The following is an 18,803-nucleotide window of genomic DNA, read 5'->3' as shown; positions in this document are numbered from 1 at the left end:
TCTCCAAGCTAGGCTTCAGCAATACATGAACCATGAAATTCCAGATGTTCAAGCTGGTTTTAGAAAAGGCAGAGGAACCAGAGATCAAACTGCCAACATCCACTGGATCACCGAAAAAGCAAACATTCCAGAAAAACATATATTTCTGCTTTATTGACTATGCCAAAGCCTTTGACTGTGTGGATCACAATAAACTGGAAAATTCTGAAAGAGATGGGAATATCAGACCACCTGACCTGTCTCTTGAGAAACCTGTATGCAGGTCAGGAAGCAACAGTTAGAACTGGACATGGAACAGCAGACTGGTTCCAAATAGGAAAAGCAGTACAGCAAGGCGGTATCTTGTCACCCTACTTATTTAACTTCTATGCAGAGTACATCATGAGACACGCTGGGCTGGAGGAAGCACCAGCTGGAATCAAGATTGCCAGGAGAAATATCAACAACCTCAGATATGCAGATGACATCACCCTTATGGCAGAAAGTGAAGAGGAACTCAAAAGCCTCTTGATGAAAGTGAAAGAGGAGAGTGAAAAGGTTGGCTTAAAGCTCAACATTCAGAAAACGAAGATCATGGCATCCGGTCCCATCACTTCATGGGAAATAGCTGGGGAAACAGTGAAAACAGTGACTGGCTTTTTTTTTTGGGGGGGGGCCTCCAAAATCACTGCAGATGTTGACTGTAGCTATGAAATTAAAAGATGCTTACTCCTTGGAAGGAAAGTTATGACCAACCTAGATGCATATTAAAAAGCAGAGACATTATTTTGCCAACAAATGTCTATCTAGTCAAGGCTATGGTTTTTCCAGTAGTCATGTATGGATATAAGAGTTGGACTGTAAAGAAAGCTGAGTGCCAAAGAATTGATACTTTTGGACTGTGGTGTTGGAGAAGACTCTTGAGAGTCCCTTGGACAACAGGGAGATCCAACCAGTCCACCCTAAAGGAGATAAGTCCTGAATGTTCATTGGAAAGACTGATGTTGAAACTCCAATATTTTGGCCACCTGATGCAAAGAGCTGACTCATTTGAAAAGACTCTGATGCCTGGAATGATTGAAGGCAGGAGAAGAAGGGGATGACAGAGGATGAGACGGTTAGATGGCATCACTGAATCAGTGGACATGAGTTCAGGTAAACTCTGAGAGTTGGTGATGCACAGGGAGTCCTGGCGTGCTTTGGTCCATGGGGTCTCAAAGAGTCAGACACAACTAAGCGACTGAACTGAACTGAACTGAAAATGCCCCAAGCACCAAAAGGATTACAGGTATTTTCCACTCTATAAGGGGAATAGATATGAAGGTTATTTTACAGTCTGAAAGCATTAGATTGTACTATATTTGTGGGGAAAGGAGTCAATAAGAGAAACGTGGATTCTCAAGTGGTCTGTTATTCACTTGTTTGGTTGACAAACACTTAGACTTCATGGTGGCCTATACTAAATATAATCTGGATTCTAAAAATTAATTGCATTACATAATGGGAACAATTAAAGGAGATTTAAATGTTAGAGGAGCTGTATCATGTGACTCTTCTTCCATCCTACCCTACCTCTTCCCAAGAGTATTATAGCATACTTTTTTGAAAACTGTATTAGTGAGGAGAGTAGTAATATAAGAAAACTTTCTTTTAGTAGTTGTACCTAAAGATACAGGTTGGTGATTATGCACTGAATACAGTTTCCTGATTTGAATGAAAATGATAAGATTCTCAAGTGGCAGATCATTAGAGCCTTTCTATTTTCCAGATGTGAACTACAGACACTGAGGACCCTTGGAGGGAAGTGGAGTCTGCATATTCTTAAGGGAAGACCATGGTCTCAAATCTCATGTTTACATTATGGTATATTAATAAATTGACTTGAAGTTTGAGTCTGACTCTTGGTTGAAACAGTGGGACCCCAAATCCTTAGAATTGTTAACCTTTAACTTCTGAGGATGCAGTTGGAGTCGATATTTGAAGACAGTATAGAATCTATTCATTGGTTCTATGATCCATTGCATAAACGTTTTGGTTTAAAGGGCCAAGAAGATGTATTACATATTACCTACTATAAGAAAAAGCAGTGTCATACCCTGGGGCAATCAAATGCTAGAACTACATCAAAGATGTGAAAGGTTTACAGGTGATTAGCCTTTTAAGATCACCATTTAGCCTATCTGTTTGGACTGAAAAAGATGGATAGAGTGGATGATTATAAACTTAATAAAATTTCAAATTGCAAAATTTGTCAACTATGCTCCCTTTATTGGAGAAGAAAATATATACCTTAACACTTGCTAGGCATTCATCTATTGGAAATCACTCTGCTGTTGTAGCCACGCATTCTGGGAAACAAACTCACTCAGAAGAACAATGCAGATAGTGGAGTGCAGTTTATTACACTGGTGGGCCCAAGGCAGAATCTCCTCTTAGCCAAGGACCCCGACCAGTTTTTGTGAAAACCTTATATATCCTAAGTGTACGTTGTCAAACCCACTTCCCCAAATTCTCTGAAACTAGTCTGAATAAAGGAAAAGAAAGATACGATTAAAGTTCACCCTTGGTTCATATGCCTTAAACATGTGATTTGTATGCCTTAAGTGTCAGACTTTATTTTGGGGGGCTCCAAAATCACTGCAGATGGTGACTGCAGCCATGAAATTAAAAGACACTTACTCCTTGGAAGAAAAGTTATGACCGACCTAGATAGCATATTGAAAAGCAGAGACATTGCATTGCCTACAAAGGTCCATCTAGTCAAGGCTATGGTTTTTCCAGTGGTCATGTATGTATGTGAGAGTTGGACTGTGAAGAAGGCTGAGTGCCAAAGAATTGATGCTTTTGAACTGTGGTGTTGGAGAAGACTCTTGAGAGTCCCTTGGACTGCAAGGAGATCCAACCAGTCCATTCTAAAGGAGATCAGTCCTGGGATTTCTTTGGAAGGAATGATGCTAAAGCTGAATCTCCAGTACTTTGGCCACCTCATGTGAAGAGTTGACTCATTGGAAAAGACTCTGATGCTGGGAGGGATGGGGGCAGGAGGAGAAGGGGACGACAGAGGATGAGATGGCTGGATGGCATCACTGCCTCGATGGATGTGAGTTTGAATGAACTCCGGGAGATGGTGATGGACAGGGAGGCCTGGCGTGCTGCAATTCATGGGGTCACAAAGACTCGTACACAACTGAGCGACTGAACTGAATTGAAGCCTAGGTAGTTAACAGTGACAATTATCAATAGGCCTGTGGTCATATCCCAATAAGCATAATAGAATTTATGATTCTATTTGGTTACACAGATAATTAGGGTATTCTTTTAGACGAAGGAGAGTCTAGGTATGAGCCCTGGGGCTCTTCCATCCTGGGAGTCTGATTCTTCCAGTTGATAAGTTATTTCCATAGATACTGGGCATATATCTCAAAGTCCACAGTCCGACCCAAGATGGAGTCCTGCTTTCAAGATGGAGCCTGTTCTGTCTGTTTCCTCCTTCACCACAACAAACAAAAGGCTAATTTCTCTTGGAAATAATAGCAATGCACATTCTTCATCGTGTCTCAAGGATATGCCAGTTCTCTATATGTGTCTCACTATTCAGTCAGAGTAGACACTAATTCTCATCCATCTACAAGACTTCCCACTGCCCATTAAACAGAGTATGTACCTAAACATAGCTGGACTGCACAGTAACATCACTGATCATAAAGCAGAAGTATGGGGAGAAGGAGGATTTTCACACAGGTCCAAAGTATCACATCTGTTGCATGCATTCCCAGGGTACCTATTCCCCCTCATCACTTTGCTTCCTTTGTTTCATTTCTAGGGTCTTGTGAAGAAATTATGTACCTGTTGTGACTGAGGAAGAGTAAAACTGGTGATAATTGCAACTGACTGCATAATATGTTGTCAATAGGCAGAAAGGAAGACTCAGACCTGTGCAGTGGTGGTTTGAAGGGAAGTGGAGAAGATATATTATTACAGGGAATTTAGCTGCATTTCATTGTCTATTTTGTTTGAGAAGGTGAACACCTAAAGTATTTTTAGACACTAAACTCCATTCCTATTGGAGACTTTCCAAAATATATTAATGTGATCATCTCATCCTCAAGAAGTATACTAGGAAATGATATTAAATATGGCCAATTTATTGAGTTGATACTATAGAGTGTATCAAAGGCAAAAAGTTAAAGGTAATATTATACTAGTAATGAAAATTTTGTTCTACTTACTTTTTATTATATTTACAGCAGCTTTTTCAAATTTTATATTTACTGAAATAAGATCATGGCATCTGGTCCAATCACTTCACAGCAAATAGAGGGGGAAAACATGGAAAGAGTGACAGATTTTATTTTCTTGGGCTCCAAAATCATTGTGGACCATTGTTAGGGAAATTAAATAGTCTTGTTTAGGCTTCAGAGACAGAGCAGAGCAGACCTCTGACCTTACTTCTGACCTACCTAGACACTGCTCTGGATGTCAGCCACACCTGCTGTGAGTGTCTGAAGAGAAACACAGTAGACAGATAGGAAGCCGATCTTGGAATTTAAGTTCCTGGAGGAGGTCTGGACAACCAATCCCCACACTTCGCAACATTCCAAAATCTGCAGAACAAAGCAAACAGCATTGTAAAAATTAACATTATACCAGAGCTGCAGTTTTGCTCACAGATTGATGATAATATCAGTTTGTTTCCTAGGATTATAAATGGGAACACTGAACTGCAGTCTGAAATCTCACCCATGCAGCTGACATGCTGCCTGGGGCCTTTTCCCAGTTAGGAATCCATGTGTGCTGTGACAAGGGACGTCCCAGCACTATTTAAGTCTGGATGCTGGTCAAAACCCAATTTGGTGATGTATCCTCTGCTGTTTCTATTTCTCTTTTCTTTTAATGTTAGTACATTGAAAGTAAACTAGATAATTCTCTAATAAATATTTGTATTATTTATTTGTATATAGCAAGTGGCTTATTTTGTTAACAAATTCTTTGAACCTGAGATGAAAGTGAAAATTTTCAGCAAAACAACCATGACTGCAGTCATAAAATTAAAAAATGCTTGCTCCTTAGAATGAAAGCTAAGACAAACCTAGACAGCATATTCAAAAGCAGAGGCATCACTTTCCAAATATATATCCATGTAGTCGAAGCTATGGTTTTTCCAGTAGTCATATATGGATGTGAGAGTTGGACCATAAAGCAGGCTGAGGGCCAAAGAATTGATGCTTTTGAATTGTGGTGCTGGAGAAGACTCTTGAGAATCCTTTGGACTGCAAAGAGATCAAACCAGTCAATTTTAGAGGAAATAAATCCTGAATATTCATTGAAAGGACAGATGCTGAAGTTGAAGCTCCAGTACTTTGGCCACCTGATGTAAACAGCCAACTCATTGGAAAAAGCCCTGATGCTGGGAGAGAATAAAGACAAAACAAGAAAGAGGCAGCAGAGGATGAGATGGTTAGATAGTATCACCAAGTCAACGGACATGAATCTGAACAACTCCAGGAGATAACGGAGCTATCTGCCAGGAGCCTAGCATGCTACAGTCCATGGAATTGCAAACAGTTGGACATGATTTAGAAATTGAACAACAGCACCATTTCAACATTACTGAAAAAATTTAAAAGTGTTTAATTTTAGCAATTTTATTTAGCCTATATGTGAAAAGAATGCCATTTTTCTTTACTCACCTTATTGAAGAAATTGAAACATATTAAATGTTTTTAAACCTTAACTCTTTAAATATTTGATGTTACTTACAGTGTGATACACAAGAGTAAAATAAAACTGGATAGTGCAAGTTGAGGAAGTTGATGAAGGCATAATTTTACCTGATTATAATACTGTGGGTTGAAAGGCTTAGCAGAGAACAGTTGCTTTTAAGGTGATCCAGTATAGAAAAAAAAAAAAAACTACACTAGTTCATTATTTAATATCATTCACTCGTTCAATATTGTCTACAATTTTTAGAATTTTATACTGAAACACTCCTTCAGTTTGCAGTGTGACAAACAGAATTACTTGTCCTTATTAAACCTGGGTTGTTAAGACAGAATTATTCATAGAACATTATTATAAGACACCTCAGGGGCATCTCTGACACACAAGCAACAGGATAAACTGAATTTGCTTGCTTCTGGCTTCTTTGTTATGTTCCCATAGAAGCAAATAAACTTTGCAATCACTCTGTTTTCAGAATTTATTCAGCCTATTTTCATAAGTCACTTGTAAGGTGCCAGATATTTTTAAACTCATGGAGGAAAATCTTTTCATTGGCTTTCTAAAAGCCCAAAAGGAAGGCAATCTTTTTGTGCTCTGAATGATACTTGCTTCATTCTTTTCACACAACTCTTTTCTCACACCAACGATGAGCAAGAAGTGAGGACTAAACAGATTTCAATCACTGACACTTATTACAAAAGCATCACACTCAGGTTCTACCTTTGGTAAAATCATACCTTAAGCTGAAACAAAGAGGAACACAAATCCTTGAGAGAAGGCATCGTGAGAGAATTTCCTTTCTGAGGCCAATCAGTTTCCACCTCCATTTAGCTTCATGGCCCAGTCAAATACTTTATCCTGTCCACCTTAATCTCCTCTTCATAAACTAGGAGAATAATAGTCCCTGCTTCAAGAGGTTGTTTCAAAGGTTGAATGAGATAATATATATTAACAACGTGAGGCAGAGGTCAATAAGTATTAGAAATTAGATTTTTAAACACATTTTGTAGAACAGGATATAAAGGAAAAAATTATCTTTGAAAGAAATAGTAAATTCACTAGCATGCTACCTAGGAATCCTAATACTGATACAATAAATTGCCACCTTCTTGATGAAAAGATCTTCTAAAAAAGCTAATGTTTTATTGTGAATAAGCATATTTGGTTAAAAATATGCTGAATTTTTCATGATACGTGAGACTGTTGATATTTTATTAAAATTTAAATATATCACAGTTCTGTAATAATATGTACAGCTTTTGTTGATTATTAATTAAACTTTGTAAACTGAAAAAGTCTGGGCATTACTGTGCAAATGATTTTTAAAAAGGAAAATTAAATATTGGAGAATACACATTTCATGGTCCTCAAGATTATGCCAAAATTAACAAAATATCACTACCTTTAATAAAGCCAGATTTAGTTGACATTTGTTTTTTGTGCTTGGTCTCCATGTCTTACTTTTCTTCCCAGCTGGAATATATGTACCAAAACTGGAAGTGAAACAGATATATTGCAGCCATGAACACAGTTACATCTCCAGACAGAGTTTAAAGGATTGATAATATCATGAGGTATTATACTAATTTCAGTTCAGTTCAGTTCAATCGCTCAGTCGTGTCCGAATCTTTTCGACCCCATGAATTGCAGCAGGCCAGGCCTACCTGTCCGTCACCAACTCCTGGAGTTCACCCAGACTCAACGTCCATCAAGTCAGTGATGCCATCCAGCCATCTCATCCTCTATCGTCCCCTTCTCCTCCTGCCCCCAATCCCTCCCAGCATCAGAGTCTTTTCCAATGAGTCAACTCTTTGCATGAGGTGGCCAAAGTACTGGAGTTTCAGCTTTAGCATCATTCCCTCCAAAGAAATCCCAGGGCTGATCTTCAGAATGGACTGGTTGGATCTCTTTGTAGTCCAAGGGACTCTCAAGAGTCTTCTCCAACACCACAGTTCAAAGGCATCAATTCTTCGGCGCTCAGCTTTCTTCACAGTCCAACTCTCACATCCATACATGACCACAGGAAAAACCATAGCCTTGACTAGATGAACCTTTGTTGGCAAAGTAACGTCTCTGCTTTTGAATATGCTATCTAGGGCAGTCATAACTTTCCTTCCAAGGAGTAAGCATCTTTTAATTTCATGGCTGCAGTCACCATCTGCAGTGATTTTGGAGCCCCCCAAAAATAAAGTCTGACAGTGTTTCCACTGTTTCCCAATCTATTTCCCATGAAGTGATAGGACCGGATCTCTGCCTAATTCTGAATCCACTTTACATTAAAGTAAAAAGGGAATATTTAAGTGTTTAAACTATTATTATGAAGTTTTCTGATGTAAACAAATTGTATCTTGTTTTCTTTTTTTCAAATATTAGTAACTATTTCTTCCCCTCTTTTCTATAAGGGTCAATCTAATATGTTCAGTGTATGTATTTAATATGCAATTTTTATTGCAAAATATTAGTTGTTGCTCATGAATGTGTCATTTTAATTTACACAAATGCTATTAAACTTTCAGACTTTACTATTTTTCTCATTCCTACAGATTTTTGAGACCTACCTATGGTGCTATATGGATTTTACTCTTTCCTCTACTGCTCATATCTGTCCACAGTGGTTTCTCATTTGTTATCTATATGCTTAGAGATAGAGCCCCTTCCATGACAAGAAGTTTTCCACAAATACTTTGTCATTAGTCTTCTCAGGCCCTTTAAGAAATTTTCCTTCCTTTGGGAATGCATTACTCAAGAGTAAGATTATTGAATCTTAAAGTATATATATGTTTAGTTTCCTTAAGTGCTGTCAAGGATTTCCTTTCTTCATACTTTTATCACCAGTGGATTGTATACATATTTCTAATTTTTTTCACTCTGATGTTTTCATTTACATTTATTCTGGTTACTTATGAAGTTTGCATAGCCATCGGGCTACAACACTTACAAATTTCCTGTTCGTGTCTTTGTCAATATTGCTGTTAAATATTTTCTTTTTTATTGTTCTGTAATTAGAGCTATTTCTTATTTATATTATTAATCTTTTTAGCTTTTTAGAATTTAGAGATATTTAGAAATGTCTTTCACTTGTTTATCTGTGACTTTGGTTACAGAGACTGTCAGTGAAGATAGTCTATGTGTGTGTTGTCAAATCTGTTTTTCATGTTCTTGTTTGTGCTTTTTAGATCTCATTCAAAAAGGTTTTCTCATCCCTTGGCAACAACAACAAAAAAAACCATGACATTAAAAGACACTTAGCATTCCTTGGAAGAAATATTATGACCAACCTTGACAACATATTAAAAAGCAAAGACATTATTTTGCCTACAAAGGTCCATCTAGTCAAAGCTATGGTTTTTCCAATGGTCATGTATGGATGTGAGAGTTGGACTATAAAGAAAGCTGAGCACTGAAGAACTGATGCTTTTGAACTGTGGTATTGGAAAAGACTCTTGAAAGTCCCTTGGACTGCAAGGAGATCCAACCAGTCCATCCTAAAGGAGATCAGTCCTGGGTGTTCATTGGAAGGACTGATGCTGAAGCTGAAACTCCAGTACTTTGGCCACTTGATGTGAAGAACTGACTCATTTGAAAGGACCCTGATGCTGTGAAAGACTGAAGGCAGGAGGAGAAGGGGATGACAGAGGATGAGATGGCTAGATGGCATCACCTACTCAATGGACCTGAGTCTGAGTAAATTCTGGGAGTTGGTGATGGACAGGGAGCCCTGGTGTGCTACAGCCCATGGGCTACAGCCCTGGCATGCTATAGTCCATGGAAAGAGTTGAACAGGACTGAGCAACTGAACTGAACTGAACTGAACTGAGCTGTGTTCCAGAGCAGTGTTCTAGAGCAGTGCTCTATGTGCTGTGCAGTAGGTCATTGTTGGTTATCCATTTTAAATAAAGCAGTGTGTACATGTGATCCTAAACTCCCTAACTATCCCTTCTCCCCATTCTTCCTCCCGGAGCCGTAATTTCATTCTCTAAGTCTGTGAGTCTGTTTCTGTTTTGTAAGTAAGTTCATTTGTATCATCTATTTTTAGATTCCACATATAAGGGATGTCATATGACATTTATCCTTCTCTGTCTGACTTACTTCACTCAGTATGACAATCTTTAGGTCCATCCGTCCTGATGCAAATGGCATTATTTCATTCTTTTCAATGACTGGGTAGTATTCCTTTGTATACATGTAATACATTTTTGCTATCCATTCCTCTGCTGATGGACATTCAAGTTGTTTATATGACTTGGCTATTGCAATCAGTTCTTCGGTGAATATTGGGGTGCATGTATCCTTTCAAACCATGTTTTTCTCAGGATATATGCCCAGGAGTGGGATTGCAGGGTCATATGGTAGTTCTATTTTTAATTGTTTAAGGAACCTTCATAGAATCTGTATCAACTTATTTTCCTACCAACAGTGTGGGAGGTTTCCCTTCTCCCCACAGCCTCTCCAACATTTATTGTTTGTGAATTTTTTCATTATAGCCATTTTGACTGGCTTGAAGTGATATCCCATTGTAGTTTTGATCTGTATTTCTCCAATAATTAGCAATGTTGGATATCTTTTCCAAGGTTCTTGATCATCTGTGTGTCTTCTTTGGAGAAATGTCTATTTAGGTCTTCTGCCCTTTTTTTTTCATTGGATTTTTTTGTTTTGATGCTATTAAGCACCATAAGCTTTCATTTCTATTTTAGAATAAGATTGTCAAATGTCTCAGAATGCTCATCTAGAAATCTTACATTGTTTGTATGGATAATATATTTTACTTTGGAGGAAACTGATATGTAAAACATATAAATGAAGCTATTTATTCTTCTATGTGGTATATTTTTCATTTATTTAAATCTACTTTTATTAATTTTATTTATGCATTTCATAACTATGTTATAGATATAATTTATTTTTTACAGTAAAATGTTAGCTTTTTGTGTTGGTTCCTAGGTATTTTAAATTTTGGTTCCTATTAAGAGGAATATTTATTTAATATAATATTTATTGCTTGATTGATGCTTCTACACAGAAGTGCTATAGATGGCCATAAACATGTTTACCTAACCATCTTAATGAACTTTCTCAAATGTTGGTTTTCTTGAGTTGTCTAGTAATATAAACATATCACATTTTTAAAATATCTTCTCCTGCAGAATGGCAAAATATATTTAAAGTGATGAAAGAAAAGAGTCTACAACCAAGAATACTGTACTCAGCAAGACTCCCATTCAGACTTGATGGAGAAATCAAAAGTTTACCAGACAAGTAAAAGCTAAGAGAATTTAGTACCACTGTCTTAAAGAGGTGACCACCTTACAAGAAGCAACAGTTAGAATCAGATGTGAAACAACGGACTGGTTCAAAATTGGGAAAGGAGTATGTCAATGCTGTTTGTTGTCACCCTGCTTATTTATCTTATATGCAGATTGCATCATGCAAAATGCCAGGCTGGATGAAGCACAGCTGGAATCAAGATTGCTGGGGAAATATCAATTGCCTCTGATATGCAGAATATATAAATAAGGCTTGCTGCTGCTGCTAAGTCACTTCAGTCATGTCCGACTCTGTGTGACCCCATAGACAGCAGCCCACCAGGCTCCCCTGTCCCTAGAATTCTCCAGGCAAGAACACTGGAGTTGGTTGCCATTTCCTTCTCCAATAAATAAGGCTTAGAGAACAAATTATAAGTTTTTGGAAAAGATCAGCAAGAAGGAAAAACTTCTAGTGGTGCTGACTAAGGTGAGAGAAGGGGAAAACATGAGAATTAAAGCATTAAATAAAAACTAACACAATAGAGGTTTAAAATAATAATTATAGAATAGTATGCATATGTATGTGCTAATTAATTTCATAATGTAAACAAAATGTGGAATTTTTTATATAACATGCTAGAATTAGGTGAAAAAGAAATAGGAAGTTTGAATATACAAATGTACAATAAAGAATCTGAAATGAAATATAAGCTCATTTTTTTTCTTTAAACAAACATGACAAATGTGACCCATAATAGGCAGAATAATTTCCCTGCAAAGATGTCGAAGACTTAATCCCTTGAACCTGTATATATGTTACTTTACCCCTCAAAAGGGAATTAAGTTGCTCATCAGATGACCTGCAAAGGAGAGGGCCCTGTATTATCCACGTGGAACCAATGAAATCAAATGGGTCCAGAAATACAGAAGGAAGGACAGAAGAGTCAATGAAAGACATGTGACAGTGGAAGAAGAGGCAGGAGACTTTTTGTGCTTTGTAATTGTTGGAAAATTGCTTTACAATGTTGTGTTGGTTTCTGCTGTACAAAAATGCATGTCAGTCATAATTATATATATATCCCCTCCCTCTTGAGCCTCCCTTCCCTCCCTGGGACCCCATTCATCCCACCTCCACTAGGTCATAAGTGATTCTGTACAGGAATCAGGAACTTGAGTACAGGAACTTGATCCATGATTGCTGCTTTGAAACTGGAGAAAATAGGTCAAGAGACAATTGTCAGACTGGATCGGACAAGCATCCAGGAAATAGGGACCACAGTCCTACTGCTGCAAGACAAAGAAACCTGCCAGCAATCCAAATGAGTAAGGGCATGAATTCCCCCCAGAGAAATCCACAAAGAAAAGCAGTACTGCTGAATCTTGAAGTTAGCCTCATTGTCAAACTTCTGAACTGCAGGATTATAAAATAATAAATCTGTGTTGTTTCATTATGTTTGTAATAATGTTTTACAGTAGCCATAACAAGCTAATATATGATGTGAACTTATTTCATATTTTATTTCCTGCTTCTCCTCAAAAATCCTGTGTTCCAACTATATTAAATTTACTTCCAGTTTCACAGGTACTTCACAAATAATGAATTTTAAGCTTGGACACTTTTAAAATGTATTTTTCTTCAGAATTCTCTTCCCAAGGAGTCCTACTTAATTATCAAACAGCATTAAAAAGTTCTCTTCTTTGTAAAGACTTCTCTGACTCCCTTCTCTGTATCTCAAATGACTTTCTACCCTTTGGTGAAAATAATAAGACTCTGAGTTTGATAGGACAAGGACTGTATCTTATTTAACTTTAAATTTCTGGCTCAGAATCCCACAAATAGGAAAAAGTAACAAACACTTGTTTTAAAAATGAATAACACATTGATAGGAAATCCCCTGACTTGATAAACCTAGGGAAGCAGTCAGCATACAAAACAGGAAATAAATTTCAGGGTACATAGGTTCTGAGAGAAACATAGAAATAAGACTTTGGAAACATTTTAGAACTACAAAACATGGGGAAAAAATCAGAAAGGGTAATGCTTGGATGTGCATTTCCCCTTTTGGAAATTGTCTTTCTGTTGATCCAGACTTCAGTCAATTCACTTTGACTAATAGCCTACTACATCAATAGTGACATATCACTAAACTCACATGCACATTTTGAGCCAGAGGAAACATCTTTGAAATTATTTCCAGGATTGCCTGACTGCCCACATGTCCTCATCTTTTAAATATTTTATTTTTGGTGTCAGCACAAATGTTGTCTATCTCTAAAAGAAAATTCTCAAGGGTAAACACCAGGTCTATATTCGATTTACTTCTCAGTACTTTTTCTTCTCTTCCTTTTTTTTTTTTTTGAATAGCATGTAGTAGAATACTCTGTAACAGTATGTATCCAAATGACCTAAATCTTTTATTTCTAATTTCATTTTCTAAACTATAAAGGTGATTTCCCTCCTCGCCACATTTTTTCCTCATTAGCCAAGCGAGCCCAACCTGTACATACAAACCAAAATCCATCGTTTAAAACTCGGAGCACTGCAGATGGCTTTCCAATACTGAAATCAGGCATTGATTGATTATCTCTTGCTTACACTTGAATCTGGACCTCTGAGATATTCAAATGACTGAGTGCCACCTGAGTATACCTCAATATGTATCATGTCCTCTATTTTTAATAATTTCATACCTTTTATTAAAAATAATATCTTATTTTGGAACAGGAAAGAATGAATATTAAGTCAGAAGTTATCTTAATTTTTTCTTCCAAGTAATTTTTCCCCAGATCATTCATAAAGATTTTTAAAAATACCTGTGTTTGTGAGTTGATAAATCACTAAAGAATGAATTGACAAATAAAAAATCTATTTTTAATGTCAAATGTGAAAAAATGAATTGAAAACCAAGTACTATTGATTTCAAGTGAAACTACCCTTCCTAAGCAATTTATCACATTAAAGAAAAAACACTGTATTTCAGAACTTTCCAAAATAAGACCAGACACAGTACAACACTGATCAATATTTGACTTTTTTCCAAAGTGCTTCACAATCTTAAACCTGAAAAATACACTAATTTACATAAAATGCAAATACTTGTTTTGACTCTTTATGACTCTTTATGAAAAAACAGCATTATAAAAATTATTTAAAAGCATTTTAATTCAGATGCTATTATTCATGTTTGGGGCATCCCAGATAGTGCTAGTGATAAAAAAAAAACTGCCTGCCAATTCAGGAAACATAAGAGGTGCAGGTTTTATCCCTGGATTGGGATGATCGCTTGGAGAAGGAAATGGCAACCAACTCCAGTATTCATGCATGGAGAATCCCATGGACAGAGGAGCTTGGCAGGCTACAATCCATAGGGTTGCAAAGAGTTGGACACAACTGAAGTGAGTTACATGCATATGCACATTTATCTTTTGGAAGTAGGAAAAATGAGGCTTACAGAGGTTAATTATTTTAAAATAACCTAGTTTATCTCAGAGTCAGAATTCAAATGATCTATTTACCCCAAAACCAAATAACATAGCCCTTTATCTCAAATTGATAAAAATAAATGTTCCTGTCTTTCGTTTAGCACATACAATTTCCAGAGAATAGTAAATCTTTTACACATAAAATATTCTTCATTCTCTATAGCAAGCCTACATATGATTATTCCCTACAGAAAGCACTGGGTACAGTACCTCCTGCAATCAACCAACACTCTGTGTTAGCTTCTCATGTTACTAGTATTATTGTTAGTCTTGCTATCATCTCTATTTTAGAGATTTAAAAACATTGAACTTCAAAGCAGCGTAATTTCCCTCAAGGTCACATAGATAGTAAGTGGCTAAGTAAGAATTTGAAAGTAAATTTATTTCTTGCTCTGTTTAATATTATATACTAAACCAAACCTGCCAGCTATTCAGGTATGCAAGTCGAAAATAAGAGCATCCTGAAACATTCTTGTTTCTTGGGTCTTTTTAGTGTCTTAATACAACATATGCAATCACCCTAATGATGTGCTTCCTTCTTAATGAAATTTCTTTGACATAATTTAAAACAAGTTCCTCCTTTACCTAATTAGGTTTCACAATTAATCTGATAAAGCCAATAGCTTTGTTCTGGGGCATATGATTTACTTCTATGTATTCACTATGTCACCAAAAATATATAAGATTTAAATAATAATATTAATTTTATTTGTACAAAATATTGAGTGATTTTCAAATTATGTTGTAATTTGCATATAAATTTTCATGAACCCTTATAGCAACCATCTGAAAAACCCTGTGAGATAGGACAAAAAATATTTTACAGCATTCACCAGTTAAATAAAATAAAGAAAATGGACAATATGCAAAGTTACATAGCTAAGAAGTAGCAGAGCAGAAATTGGTATCTGAGCTTTTACCTGTGATTCCTCTTATGTTTCATCTCACCAGGTTCTCCTGATTTTCTCACTAATCCTACTTCACTCATGTCTCTTAACAGGTAGCTTCCCGATTCAAAAACTGTAATGAAGTTGCTCATAAACAGATGATGGAGTTTTACAGATATTTGACACTATCTTCTTCTAAAATTGGTTTCTTTGAATTTTTTATTAATAAGGGAACCCATTTATAATAGCCAAGACATTGAAGCAACCTAAACATCCATTGTTAGATGAATGGATACAGGAGATGTGGTATGTATGTACAATGGGATATTTAGAACAACCTGGATGAACCTAGGATTATCATACTAAAACAAATATCATATGATATCACTTATATGTGGAATCTTAAAAAAATGGTGCAAATGAACTTATTTACAAAATAGATCCACAGACATAGAAAACAAACTAATGGTTACCAAATGCGAAGGGGGTGTAGGGATAAACTAGGAGTTTGGGATTAAGAGATGCACACTAGTATGTGAGAAACAGATAAACAACAAGTTCCTACTGTGTAGCACAAGGAACTACACTCAATATTTTGTAATAATTTATATATGTATACACACACAATATAATTGAATCAGTTGGCTGTACACCCAAAACTAACTTATCATTGTAAATTAATTATACTTCAATTATTAAAAAAAAAACAAGAGAACACATTCAATATTGGAGGAGGAATAAAAATATTCAAAAAGTTTTTTTCTGTGTGTGTGTTAGTTGTTTCAAAGTAATTGCAAAATAAAAATTTAGTAAAATTTGTTTAAAATTTGGTGAGAAAGATCTCTTCCATGAAGTAATATTAGCAACTGTAGACACTGCTGGTATAGTTTCTTTCTGATGTAAATCTTTTTCCTCCTATCATGTTAAATAGGGAAACAGCATTTTATTCATTTCATGGTGGCATTAAAAATAAAATTGCTAAATTTTAATTTCTAACTTGTGGTCAGTTAAACTTTTTGCATCACCACCAAGTAACATATTAGTCTTAATTTCAGAATTATTGACATTTTTAAGCTTGTATTTAAGTATCAATAGATTGAAAGTCTTACCTTCAAATGAAGAGCTTAAGAATTAAACTTAGTTTAATGCCATTTGAAAGTGAAAGTGAAGTCGCTCAGTCGTGTCCGACTCTTGGCGACCCCATGGACGGCAGCCCACCAGGCTCCTCCGTCCGAGGGATTTTCCAGGCAAGAGTACTGGAGTGGGGTGCCATGCAGCAGCAGCAGCAATGCCATTTGGCTTTTATATTGAAACATATTAAACCACATCTGTATGGAGTAGGGAAGAAATATTGTATATGTCAACTGGTTACTGTGTTATTAATTCCCATTTATTTAAAATATTTCCATTTATTAAAAATGGCAAAAGTAGAGGAAGTAGTTACTCTAAAGCACAAAGTTAAGGTCAAGAACCTAAGAAAGTATGATGTGACATTATTTAGAAAAGGTTTTACTATATAAACTTATAACAGCTTCTGTCAGGATTTTAAAACCTTTATTCTAAAATGTATACTTTAATACTTGGGTGACAAATTTTTACCAAAAAATCAAAATATTTTTTCTAACAATAAAAAATATTTTACTTAAAAGTTTTCTTTTGCTCAGCCATTAAAATCAATTATCCAAGAATGTATGTGAGTTCCTGTAGACTGGTTACCTTTTCCTTTCCATGTGTAATATCTGTCCTATCCATATTACTGCTCCTCTGAGTCCGAGCACATATTTGCTTCTTGAATTTCTTAGTATCTGTGATTCCAGATGGAGAATTAAAATGTCACTGGACTCTGAGTTGTACCATTTTTTAAAATATTTCTGTTGTTGTAGTTTCTTACATAATTTTTTAAACAAATATTTGATCCATACAGATAACAAGACATGTAATGAAGTCTTGTGTGACTCCATTCAGGTTTACTGAATGTTAACATAGTCTACATTTGAGCAGAAGTCCTTCTCTGTGAACACAGTCATAACTGAAGACACTGCAATGCAGCTGAAGACCATATTTATTCTCATCAATTTTCATTCCCATTAACAAGCTGCCAAGTCAACTCCAAGATTCTTTCTTTCATCTTACTCCATCTGTGCCCTTCAGTTCAAACTGGTAGTGCTTCTGCATCTATAATCCCATAAGTTCTTTATCAAGCAATAGTCTAGTCTCACCCTTGATGTTCTCAGAACATGTTTTCTCACTTTTTTTTAATTGAATAGAGTGAAAGTTTTTCCATTCATCGATTTCTGGTTCCTTTTAATTTAACAATTTATATTTTAATTCATCTCTGTCCTCCTACATTTTATATAAGTGGTCAGGAGGAATCAAGGTACTTCTTCAGCACTTTGCTTAGAAATGTCCTCAGCTAAATATCTAATTTCATTGCTTATGCATCCTGTCTTCCACAAAATGCTACAACATTGTTCTGGCAAATTCATTGACACTTCATTACAAATACCACCTTTCCTTTAACATGTTTCCAATAACATGATCCTCATTTCTGTTTGAGAACTCACTAGAACTGCTCATAATGTGGATATTTCCAGCATGACCTTGAACCTTTCTAGCCTCCATCCATTACCCAGTTTCAAAGCAATGTCCACATTTCAGATATTTATTACTACAGCACCCCACTCTCAGTACCAAAATCTATCTTGGTCAGCTTGGACTGCCATAACAAAATACCATAGACTGAGTGGCTTAAGCAACAGAAATTTATTTATTTTTCATAATTTTGGCAACTGGAAGTTCAAGATCAAGGTACTAGTGTGGTCTGTTTGTGGTGAGGACTCTCTTCTTTGGTGATAGATGGCTACAATCTGGTTGTGTCCTCATATGGCAGAGAGTGAACAAGCTCTGGACTCTTGTCAGGGCATTGAACCTATCATAAGGGCCCCACCCTTGTGACCTCATATAAACATAATAATCTCCCAAAGGCCCACCTCCAAATGCCATCATGCTGAGTTTAGAGCTTCCAACATGGGAATTAGGGGGGAGTTCATTGTTCAGACCATAGCACTGAGTACTGGGGAATGGAAAATAATTAGACATTTTTGAAATTGTTGTAAGCTGTCTCTAATTTACACAGATTTTTAAATACCAAAACACCACTGAGGTCCACTAGTCGGACAAGGAGCAGATTATATGTAGGTGATCTCTCTAAATTTCATCTAAGGTTTGTCTCTCAGTGATCTTCATCCATCTTTGGTTCTATCTCATGATAATCCAAGTTCTAAGATGCTTAATAGGAATAGATATACATATCAACTGTCAAAATCTTGTATTAGTTCCTTAATGTGTATCATGAAGCTAATCTTGTAGCAAAAAGCCAACAGAAGTCAAAAGAACTTCCTCAACCTACCAAAATAGTAAATCCAAGAAGACTTGAATTCCTGGGAAAATGACAGATTAGTGCCACCAGTAAGGTCTTGAAAGAGGCAGG

Source organism: Bos indicus, chromosome 17, assembly GCF_029378745.1.
Source record: "Bos indicus isolate NIAB-ARS_2022 breed Sahiwal x Tharparkar chromosome 17, NIAB-ARS_B.indTharparkar_mat_pri_1.0, whole genome shotgun sequence".
NCBI classification, from domain to species: domain Eukaryota; kingdom Metazoa; phylum Chordata; class Mammalia; order Artiodactyla; family Bovidae; genus Bos; species Bos indicus.
The sequence above is the reverse complement of the archived record's forward strand: the minus strand, read 5'-3'. Positions refer to the sequence as shown.